Consider the following 12,463-nt stretch of genomic DNA (forward strand, 5'->3'; position numbering starts at 1 on the left):
GGGGTGCGGGGTGGGATGAAGCAAAGTTGAACTACTATATGTATCAGACCCTTTTTTTTGGGTGGGGTAAAGGGTGGTGTATCAGTGGTGTGTACTGCATCAATGGTGCTTGAGCTGCTATACCCTAGCCCTAGTAGAATTTACTCTCACTACTTCAAGGAAAAATATAATAACAGAATACATGAGTTATGATACCAATGTTCTCCAAATGTAGGAAGATTGCATTTGATTCACTAAACTTCTTTAGTTTCCCTTCTTTTGATATAAATTAAGAGCTAGCTTTTGCTTTCCATTTTTGAATAACACAAAAGCCATACCTATCTGTGTTTCCCTTTTTATTCTTTCTCCAAAGTAGAGAGGTATCAGTTGAAAAGATCCATCCAATCAAACCAGGAGTTGATCTTTTTGACTTGGATGACTGAGTAATAAATGAATGTAGCTACTGAAAAAAAAGCAGTAAAATTCTTGTGAGTTCAACTTCCAATCTTAATCTTATTATTTCTTTGGGATCTTAATTCAAAAAGTGAGCTCAACATTAGCAACAAGAATCATTAATTTGACCCTTTAAAGTAAAGTAGCTATCAACAAGAAACCATGAGATACTATTCATCATGATCATAAAACAAACCAAAACCTTTAGAAAGGATGGAGGAATCCTTGATCATTGTTGTTTAACAATCACAAATATAACAAGGCCTTGCTTTCCCTTAGTTCAACAGTATTTACTTCAAACTAGAATAATGGAATCTTGAGATTGCACAAGAGGGTCTTGATTAGGCCCTTGAAAGAGTATAGGCTAAATGGAATTTTTTTTTTTTTCTAAATTAAACTGTATAAGTGTGCAATGTTAAACATGAAATAAGATCAACTGATCCATACAAGCTAGACATTTACCTGTGAAAGACTTGTACAGACATCACATCTTTATAAATGCAGCATTTGAAATGCTGCATCTCCAGTAGTTCATGTGGGTCTGAAAGTTTGTTAATTTAGGCCATACAAGTTATAAATACTACATTACCATAAATACAATTACTGCTACAACCATCCCAGAAGACATACATGAAACAGAAGCTGATCTAAGGGACCTCCTGACTTTAAAATGAATGGACCTTGGCCATAATTCTCAGCTTCATACCTTCACAAGCACAACCATGAGAAGGGTTAGTAAAAAAGACTCAACAAACAAAGCTTTCTTTCCATAAAGGCCTCACCAAACCAATCTTCATCTTAATGAGTTTCATAAAAGCTTGTCTAAGTTGTGCTGGTGGGGTTCCAGATGAGGAAAAGCAAAGCAATTGTTCTGTGAACAAATCAAAGTTCATATAACTACAAGGAGTCAATGGACATAATTTGATCTCATTCAATCACCAAAAACATTAAAGTGAAGAATAATTGAATATTCTAATCAGCAAAGACAACTTTAGAAATGGGTATTCGGGATTTTACAAGAAAATACAGAAACAACAATGTATCACTATATATAAAGCCTAGAGTCTATACCCTTCAAGGGACAATAAGACCTTTCCTTTACAAAGTAGAAAGAGATCTCTTGAATTTCTTCACAAAAAAAAGTTTTTAGTTGTTACAGAAATAAATTTGTTTGTTTCTTGATTGTGGTAATTAATTCTATTTCTATTTATAGAACTATATGTTGGAATGAAAAATAACTGCCAGGGCTACTTCATGCATCAACCCATTTAAAAGGAATCTAAAGCTTGGAATATATAAACCATGTCCTACAGGAAAGTTTGGACAAAAAGAAAATGTTCAAATAAACCATGGATACAAAAAAAAAAATCCAAGAAAGACAGGCATCAACATGATATAAATATTATTCCTTTCCACCACAATTATTCAATGAATATCCTTTATTTTAGACTGTTTCTTTTTCTTGTTCTTATTCTGTAAGGAAGGCATTGAGAAATATTATTTATCCTTGTCTTCCAACCCACCAAAGAAGAAATTAAGGACTTGGGCAACCCTAGAGAGAGAGAGAGAATTGGTCCTTCAAAATGAGATTAAGTTGCACTATAGATCTAACAACTATCAGGCAAAACCCAATTGGGAGAGAGAGAGAGAGAGAAAGAGAATTGGTCCTTCAAAATGAGATTCAGTTGCACTATAGATCTAACAACTATCAGGCAAAACCCAATTGAGAGAGAGAGAGAATTGGTCCTCCAAAATGAGAGGAAGTTGCACTATAGATCTAAAAACTATCAGGCAAAACCCAATTAAAAAATTTCCTAAACAACTATCATGCAAAACCCAAAACTGAAAACTATCAATATTAACAGCACCAGGCAATGAAAAGAAATAGAACTGAGAAACCTTAAGATCCTACTCCAACACAATAAACATGGCTGTGATGAGTAGAATTTTAAAGGAAAAGGTAAATATCATCAAACAAAAAGCTTGTCAGAATTGCAGAAAGACAAACTGAATAACGGTTGATAAAGATCCTGACCAGGCCCTGTCCATATCTTCCCACAGCTTTATTGAACTACAGAAGCCATAACCCCACTGCACATCCACCAATCTCCTAGTCATAGGAGAATAATTTAGCCTTGCCAATCCCATGCCATGCCATGCAGTTCAAGAAAGCTGTGGAAGAATAAGAAGAGGGCCACTTGTAGATACCACTAGAGAGGATATTTAGATTCTATAGATGATGATTCTGTAAAAGAGAGAATGAGGGATATAGCTAGTATGATTGGGTGAAAACTAATAAGAAGAGAAGAGAAGAGAAGAGAAGAGAAGATGAAGGTTTAGGGTTGAGAAGGGACTTGAATTTATAGTAGAATAGGGAAGGTTTTCTAACCCAATCCCGAGAAGAATATTAGGCCCAAAACTGAGCTAAACCTTTTTCTCTCCTCCAATTAAAAAAATACCTATAGACTTTTGGACCAATAATTAAAAAAAAAAAACAAAAACAAAAATTCACATAGATAATCGTGGCTTTGATACAACCTGCCGGATCCAACGGTGACTGGTATCCTTTGTGGGGTACAAAGTCTGTCTGGTGGGACCCACATCCAGATCTGTGGAGTAAGTGAAAAAAACTGTTAAAAAATGTAAAGTAATTAATTTGATGGGTTTAAATTGGGACTAAATGAACCTCAAATGATTCGAAATTCCCGGCCACATGGATGCATGTGACACAAGTTGAGCCCTGGCCCACCATAGAAAGGTGTGTGTGACATAAACCCCGGTTTTCTCGGAACAGAGAACCAACGGTGTCGGGCTGGTATTACAGAGACGGAAGCCATTAACATCTCATCTGTGTATACACAATACTATATAACTGTGGAAGTGTGAGCTGGTTAAGAGTCTTAAGACCCTTCACCCACTTCACTTAGTGGGCTTTAGATAGCTGTCATTCACTAATTAGGCCCACTTTTCACTAACCATTCTATTATTACCATAAGAAAAAAACTTAATCTCTCTCTTTCTCTCTCTACACACACATGCCCGACATGATAGAAGGATTGTCGATTGATTTAACCCACAAATTTGTCTTTACTATTTAACTTTCCTTAGTAGTGGTTTTTCCAGAGATTTTTGGGTCATACCAATGGAATTGTTTTTCAGGCTACAGTGGTGCATTGGTTGGAAGATGGGGTAGTGGGGAAGTTTCACCAAGTGGGTGGGTATAGGGGTATACAGCTAAGTTTGTATATATTTCTTGTCTGGACTCTTGGACAGTACAACTTCCTGTCTGTCCAAACCTTGTAGGTTTTGTCCTTGTGAATTCTTATAGAGGTCAATAGAATAAAAGAATTGTTCCCTCAAAAAATTTAGAATAAAAGAATAAACCAAGTGAAAGAGAAGGGTCATAACAATCCCACATTGCACATGATCTCAAATTCTCTTAAACAATATTGTTGGTGAATAGATTGAGGGATTCACATTTGAGGTGTGGAATATATGGTGATGTGGGCAGTTAAAAAATATTATGTAGATAAATTTAGTGTTGTAGAGATGAAAATATTGAAATGGATGTGTAATAGAACTAGGAATGATCATAGCAGAGTTTATTTAGTAATAGTTTTGATACATGATAATCTACGAGAGCTCAAGAGAGGTCTTTAGATGCTCAAATAAAGAATAATAGTTTGATTCATATTGAGGGACTTAAAAGAGCCGAGGATAGACCTATAAGAGTGATGAAGAGAAACATGCATAGTTTAGGCCTTGTAAATATGACTTGAATAGAGTTTATTGGAGGGCAGGATCTATGCATCTAACCTGATTTAGTTGAGACAAAATTGAGTTGTGTTGTTTACCCTTTTAAAAATAAAGATAACATAAAAAGTTCTTTTTTTTCTTTTCTTTTTTGACAAAATTTTCCTACTTAGCTGACCAAGTAAGTGTACTTCTGATCTAGACACTTAATTCGGCCACATGGAAGGGTCAAATGATAAATTTGATCATTGGATGCTTTTGGAGATGGACTGGATAGATCACATGTCAACTTTTAGACCCAAAATCAATCATTTACCCCCTCCATGTACTGACATGCAAACCTGTGTATATCAATGCATATCCATTAACATTTCTATCGCTACTTAGATCTCTTTAAAATTTTCAATGTTTTGTTTTGCTAGATGAGGAACTCTTTAAGCTGAAGCTTAATTTGTGAGTAGGAAATCTTGGGCTTTACGTATTTACAAAATTTCAACTGCCTAATCTGATTTAGTGAATTGGATAGAGGATACTACTAATTTTGGTTGAATTTCAAGATAAATCTAAGTAATGATTTTATTATCACATTTCTTAAGGTATTAAGAGTCAGATGAGGTAAAATCTCAGACTTCCTTTTAATTCTAGTTGTATCTCAAATGGGTTTTCTCTAAAGTTGGGACTAATGACTACTGTTTAAGCAACTACAAATTCCCATTGGATCGGACCACCAAGATTTTAAAGGCTATGATCAATGATTAAAAGTAAATCAAAGTAATAAAAAAAGTATTTATTTAATAATATATCTAAAAGTAATTAGGCAAAGAGAAAATGATTGTTCCACATCCAATAAAAGATGAGGAGAGTTGGGAAAAAGAAATTATAGCCCATGATAGGGATAGGGTAGAAAGATTTGAGATCTACGGTCTACCTAGGAGAGAAGGGTTAATGCCAAAGTAGTTAGTTTTTTTTTGTTTAATACCTTCCCACGTCTACTGTACTTTTATGGTGTCCCCCAGTGTTCTTATTATCAACTTAGCCTTAAAAATAACATTAAACTTGGATCAGTTAACAGATGAGAATGAGAGGTGGGGATGCTTGAGGCCACATTGTGAGATTAAAGTCAACATCCACCAACTATTGCAGCTCATCAGAGATAACACTGTCTCCTAATCCCCCCAAAGAAGCACTTGAAGGGAAGAAAAAGTAATCACCTAAATTAACATAACCTATCCATGATTTTTTTTGGCAAAATTTTCCTACTTGGCTGACCAAGTTATTGTGTTTAGTTTTTGATCTAGACACCTAATTCGGCCACATGGAAGGGTCAAATGATAAATCTGATCATTGAATACTTAGGAGATGGACTGGATAGATCACATGTCAATCTTAGACCCAAAATCAATCATTTACCCCCTCTATGTATTAACATGCAAACTCATGTATATATCTTCTACCAAAAAAAACTCATGTATATCAATGCACATCTACTGATACTACTATCACTACTTAAATCTCTTTAAAAATTTCAATGCTTTATTTTGCTAAATAAGGAACTCTTTAAGTTGAAGTTTGACATGTGAATATGAAATCTTGAGGTCTACGTGTCTACAAAATTTCAGCCGCCTAATCTAGTTTAGCGAATTGAATAGAGGATACTATTAATTATGTTTGAATTTCAAGATAAATCTAAGAAAAGATTTTATTAATCACACTTCGTAAGGTATTTACTATTTAGAGTCAGATGTGATGAAATCTTAGACTTGCTTTTTTTTTTTTTTTTTTTCTGATACCCGGGTGTCCAGATCTTTGACCCGGCTAATCCTTGGGGTCTCTATGATACCTCTTACACATGACCGGGTCAGTCCAAGACGGAAACTATCTTGCGATGACCCCAAGAAGTTAAGTGCAGCAGCGAAGGTTTGATCATGGGACCTCGCTTCCTGAGGCGGAGTACCGTGTCCCCTCCAAACCAACTATGGTCCGATCCTGGGGTGAAGTTGCAATATCTCAAATATGGGTTTTCTCTAAAGTTGGAACTAATGACAATAGTGTATAAGCAATGACAAATTCCCATTGGATCGGACCACCAAGATTTTAAAGGTTATGATCAATGATTAAAAGTAAATCAAAGTAATTAAAAATTTTATTTATTTAATTATATATCTAAAAGTAATTAGACCAAGAGGAAATGATTGTTCCACATCCAATAAAAGATGAGGAGCTGGAAAAGCCCATGATAGGGTAGAAGGATTTGAGATCTACCTAGGAGAGAAGGGTTAATGCCAAAGTAGTTAGTTTTGATTACTTCCCACATCTACTGTACTTTTATGGTGTCCTCCACTATTCTTATTATCATCTTAGCTTTAAAAATAAGATTAAACTTGGATCAGTTAACAGAAGAGAATGAGAGGGGGGATGCTTAAGGTCACATTGTGAGATTAAAGTCAACATCCACTAACTTTTGCAACTCATCAGATATAATACTGTCTCCTAATCCCCCTAAAGAAGCACTTAAATGGGAAAAAAAAGTAATCACCCAAATTAACATAACCTATCCATGATTGTGTTTTTTCTTTATTTATCTTAATGGATCCATAGTTGGAATTATAAATCCAATTCTGAATCTTCCTTTGTTATATTGTGCAAAGTTCATGGACTCCATTTTTTTTTTTTTTTAATGGATAAATACAGATAAGTTTTCTTAACATGTCTAACAGACCATACGGCTTTTGCAGAATTTTATAGCTAAAATAAACACACACATGCAAAACTCGACCCACTCACCCACTTCTTTGGACTTTATAATTATTTATCCTTCAATCATCCCTTTACCTTTTATATTATGCATTATATCTGTTGCCACTGCTGGAGCTTCTTTTAGTGGCTATAATTTTTAAATATAGGATAAAATTTAAGTGGTTTTGAACATTTTTAAAGGGTTGACTATCAGAGACTTCTTCTATTTTACCAATGTGTCACTACCAAGAATTACATGTGATGCAGATAGGGTACATGTCCTATGAAGTAAGGATAGGGTTCTAGGTGCCTAATGTATCTAATTTTAATATGGTCCACTTCATTTGGCTTCTTATGTATGAAACTGGTGTAATAGTTATACAACCATGCTTCTCTAGTAACTAATAAATATTAACACACTGTTTTAACACACCCCTCCACCCCTGCCCCCACACACCCACACACCCTCTCAGCATTCATGTTTTCTCCTTCTACAGTGTCCTTCATTAGACAAATCAATCAAATAATACTTTGGTATGTTGTTTGTTTGTTAACATAGTGTGTACCTAGCGACATATCAATACAAAAAAAGTGGTCAAAACTCTTGAATGAAACTTTTAGCTGCAGTAATTTTTAATATAGTTAAAAATAGGTTTTAGAAGAGGGTATTTATTTATTTATTTATTTGAATGGGTAGGGAGGGAAAGTAGATAACAGATTTTTTTTATTTTTTTTAACTGTTACTAAAGAAACAAAGGCTATATATTCTGTTCTTGCCTCTAAAACACAACTTTTTTAGTGGTAATATTTTACCACCTTTCTAAGTGTACTATTCGTGGCAGTTTTTTATTTACTTCCACTAATATTCGATTATATATATATATATATATATATATATATATTGCCTCCAAAAGCCTCCAACACCCCCTCAAAGAGGCGGAGGGAAAGATTCATTGAAGCCCTAATGAGCAAGAACTGCTTTAGAATGAGAAAGAGATCTTCAAGGAAAGAAGCCTCCCAAAAACCTTACCTAGGGCAGTCGATAGCCCACTTAATAAGAGAGTGGGAAACAACATTGTCACACCTAAAAAGATGGAGAAAAAGAACAAAAAATACAGTCTACCCTTTAACAAGAAAATATCCTTAACCAGGATGACAATCTCCAAAGGGCCAATATAGAGGGAGAGGAGAGGCATCTAACTAGAAACTGGCAGTCGAAAAAAATTGTCACCTTGGGTTGAAAGACTTGGTGCTAATAAAGTGGTGAACCACATACTCACACTTCATTTTCTTTCCAAAGATGATAGGAGTGTATTGTATAGTTTATGTTCAGTTGCACTTGAGCTAATGTAATTTTCTACACAAAATTGCTTCTAGGCATTGCTTGTTGCTCCCTAAGATCATCTCAGAAGAGCAAGGAAGAGAGAGCAACCTTTCTCATCAAATTATGCCGCCAAAAGTCTAACTCCCAACTCTTGCTATTGAGCAAGGCAAGAGAATGTACTTACGACATGAATTCTTGCAAGATATCGGGTTGGGATATTCAATAATATATGACACGTGGAAATGCTCCTATTATTAATCAGTTTTTAAATAGTTTATAGTTGGTTTAAACGGTTTGATTCAATTTAAATCGTTTAACTAAACTGTCTCAATTTTAAAACTAAAATCAAACCATTTATTAAACGATTTAATGATTTCGATGTAAACTGGGACATCCATAGCATTTTTCCCAGTTTGCAAACCTTTATGACTAACAAACCTTGAGTTTCCATGAGTAAACTCTTTATACATTGGATTTATGGGCCAATGGACTTGATGAACAATACTATATATGGCTTTGTGGGCTTTGAAGTTTGAGTCCATGATTAAGAATGACCCCAAATCGTTGTCCTCACTTTATAATGAATTGCATATTTGCATCAAAATACCAATGAAGCAACCAGCCAGCACAACTAATAAGGAGGACCTTGGCTGGTTGTAGCCATGTCTTGGAATTGAATTAATCCCTACCTTAATCTAGGGGTGAGTGGGGACAGGAGGATTATCGGTGTTAAAATGTAATGGAAAAAAGGATATGCATGCCGCAACATGCTAATATTTTCTCTTCTCCTTGACTATGCGGGTCCCTAATATCCGAACAGTGATGTATTTTTTTTTCTGTGTGCCCATTGGGTTGCCTTGGGAGATTTTAACACATGCAAGCAACATGTAATTCCCTCTCCATGTATTGTAAATCAAACATGCCAGGGAGGAGAAAGAATGTGAGAGTTCACAAAATGCCGACAGCATGCAGATCATTTTCCCTTAATCAAAATTAAACATACAACTTCTGTTATTTAAAAAATAATTAAAAAATAAAATCTAATCTAATCTTAGAAGTCTTTTTCCTTCCCCATTTTTTTTTTTTCACTCTCCCTCTCTCTTTTCCAACGATGTGATGTTGTGGACCAAAATATGATTGCATCAAGGAGTTGGATTTTTATTTTTTATTTTTTATTTTTTTTACTAAAGAGGAGTTGGAAACTTTTGGACTTTGTTTCTGCAAGGGAGTGGGTGAGTGGTCTTTTTCACATAACACATGGTCAATTCATCATTAGATAAAACTTTGCTTAACAAGAAAAACTCTATTTATTCAAAGTCATGGAGTCTCCGTATCTTTATTGAGATTCTACAACATATTGCATTAATAATAATTTAGTGAATATTTAGCTACCCTTCTCTTTTATCTTACTATGTTTCTAAATGTCAACTTCTAGTGATTAATTATTGGGGTTTAAAAAGGTGGTTCAATAATAACACTCTATTTTGAACCTTTACTTTTATAGAAAAGGTGGATTCATTAATGACAATAACATGCATTTAATTTGCTAGTTGTACTACCTATCATTAGTAACCCAATATAAAATTGGACCAATTCACAATTGTTGGACCTCACAATCCATATTAATCCATATTGAGGCTAATTGAATAAATATTTCACAGAAAATAATGAAATCTTGCTACTAATTGTCTATTTCAATAATGTGGTGGGTGAACAAAAAGGATGCTTTTTTCGATTGGCCTTTTATCCGACCTTTTAAGATTCATCTCAACCATATGATTTGGCATGTTTTAATTTTTTTACCATTTTATGCTAGAAAAATTACTATTCATTGGAGTGAATGTTTTTTGGTCAAGCATCGTTGTAAGAACTATCTTCAAAAAAAAATTATCTTTCAAGGTCGAAGTCTCAGTGGCACAAAGTCACCATTTAAATTAGGGTCTAGAACCAAGAATATTTTATTTTGTAAACATGCAATATTATAGTAATATCACTATGATTGCTAATCATAAGATCTCATTAATCAATTAATGAAAAGGGAATATAAATCCAATATTTCAGAAAAAAAAATCCTGTACTGACATTGGGGCATATAAATAGAGAATATCCATTAATGAAATAAAATATAATATTTGGGATTAAACAAATATGTAAAATGACCTATATGCCCTTCTAACATAGAAAACCATAAAAATGTGTAAGTATCATCCTAATTGAATGAAAATGTTAATAAACCCTAAACATGACTTAAAACATCGTAATTACATTTAAGCATCTTTAGAAAATAATTCTGAAAATTTGTTAAAAAATAATATGGCCTAAATAACTAAAAATGCCATACATGCGATATATGACCTAATCATGAAAAGTATAATTGGAAAAAATCATAGAGTGATATCTGAACATATGGCATCGTGATTAACACACAAAACTCATAAAAAAAAATTAAATAATAATCTCAAATTTGTGCGTAATAGAAATCCTAACTTAAGAATGCATGCATGGATGAAATAACTCATATAATCAAAATAAAACCTATAAAAAACATGATGAAGGGAGGATACCATAACAAATATATTAAACACTTTAGGAACCAACTCCTCTATCAAACTTCTTGAGAATAGCACATAAACTATCACCTAATATGAACAACAACATTCATCCAAAAACAAATATATATATATATATATATATATATGAACAGCAAGAAATCTAGAAAACGATGTAAGAAGACAAGAAAAGACTTACCAAAAAAAAAAAAAAGAAGACAAGAAAAGTAAATTTATATAAAAAGTCATAAAAAAATTAAGGATGAAAGGCCATAAACTATACTTACAATATATGTAAAAAAACCTATCAAAATTCTTTTATGTATATAAAATTTGAATCATGAAAAATGTTGGGGATACGATATCTTTAACTCCACTTGTGGTAAAAGTGGGTCAAAATTCCGAAGGGCCGTAGGATTTTCTAAGGCTATATGGGTATTTCTGTAAATTCTTTATATGGGGTATCGCTATAAATATTTACAGCGAAGTCGTCTTTCTATGTAAGCAATCTGAGAGAGGTGCAAAGAAGACAGTTGTAACCCTATTCTCCATTGATAGTGAAATAGGATATCATCTCACTGAGGATGTAAGCAATCTTGCTGAACCTTGTAAAAATCTGTGTGCATTATTTGTTCTTATTTCCTATTATTTTCTGCATCATTTTAGGATTGTGTTTCTATAGAAAAATAGATTTTCAATGAATTTTTTTTAAGAAATTCAAGGAATAGGTTGGACCCAAAACCAAACCTAGCCTTGGTTTAAGCTAAAACCTTAAGGTTGGCCCAAGTAAGTAAAAATAGACAGGCCCGAGCTGAAATGCAATTTTCGTAAGTCCACCGACCAATTGTCTTTTTTTTTTTTTTTTTTTAATGCTATTGATGAGCCATAACTTCCTGACTCACTTAATATTTGAGGGATCTCAAGGAAATTGGACTAAAACACTACTAGATAGGGTCATCTACAACATTGTAGGCTATAAATATAGGCCCTGTAGCAAATTAAGGGTGTCCTATTAAGCGTAACAGAGACTTAGAAGTTTATAGCAAGAAACCATTTACAGTTTTGCAACTTGAGCTCCCTCTCGCCTAAGCTTTACCCGCTCCAAAAAGTTTATTTTCTTCTTAGATTTTATTCTCCATTAAATCTTCTTTCTTTTACTTTTGATTTCATTCAATTTGATTTAATATATCGAGAAAACTTCTATAGTTTCTAATAGTATATCGCCATTATCCCTAATAAGGCAAAAATAATATACCAAAAATTCAAGATATATTGTTCGATTCTAAGAGGCATTTTCTATCATTAACATGCATGGCTCTTCTACCTTCTTACTTTCTTTTTGCAAAAAAAAAGAAATGAAGTTTTTGTTATTTATTTCTAATTTTCTAGACTGAAAATACTATTTTATAAGATTTTTCCTTTAAAGAAAAAAAAAAAAAAAAAAACATAGCGTACTCAAATAGGTGGGCCCCCAGGCCTCTACATCCCCCACCCATGGAATTGTCCAGAGTTTTGAGTTAAGAGTTGGTGGGCTACATGTACGGATGGTAGAGGTGTGTTGTTTATGATCCATTAGGCATTAGAGATATATATGATGATGGACCTCAAGTCCAAATCCAATAAAGTTTTTTTTCTCCAAACCCTTCTTTCCCTTGTGGCCTTATCATAG

The 12,463-nt window shown here is 33.7% G+C and overlaps 1 long non-coding RNA gene across 1 annotated transcript; it reads right to left on the minus strand.

Moving 5' to 3' along the window:
• Positions 1-71: 71 nt before the first annotated feature.
• On the minus strand, positions 72-2,812 carry LOC122076558. Its single transcript, XR_006139514.1, has 2 exons — positions 2,468-2,812; positions 72-1,138 (listed from the first exon to the last, which is right to left on the minus strand). It is a non-coding gene; the product is annotated as an uncharacterized LOC122076558 (long non-coding RNA).
• Positions 2,813-12,463: the final 9,651 nt, after the last annotated feature.

Source organism: Macadamia integrifolia, chromosome 4, assembly GCF_013358625.1.
Source record: "Macadamia integrifolia cultivar HAES 741 chromosome 4, SCU_Mint_v3, whole genome shotgun sequence".
In the NCBI taxonomy this organism is placed as follows: Eukaryota; Viridiplantae; Streptophyta; class Magnoliopsida; order Proteales; family Proteaceae; genus Macadamia; species Macadamia integrifolia.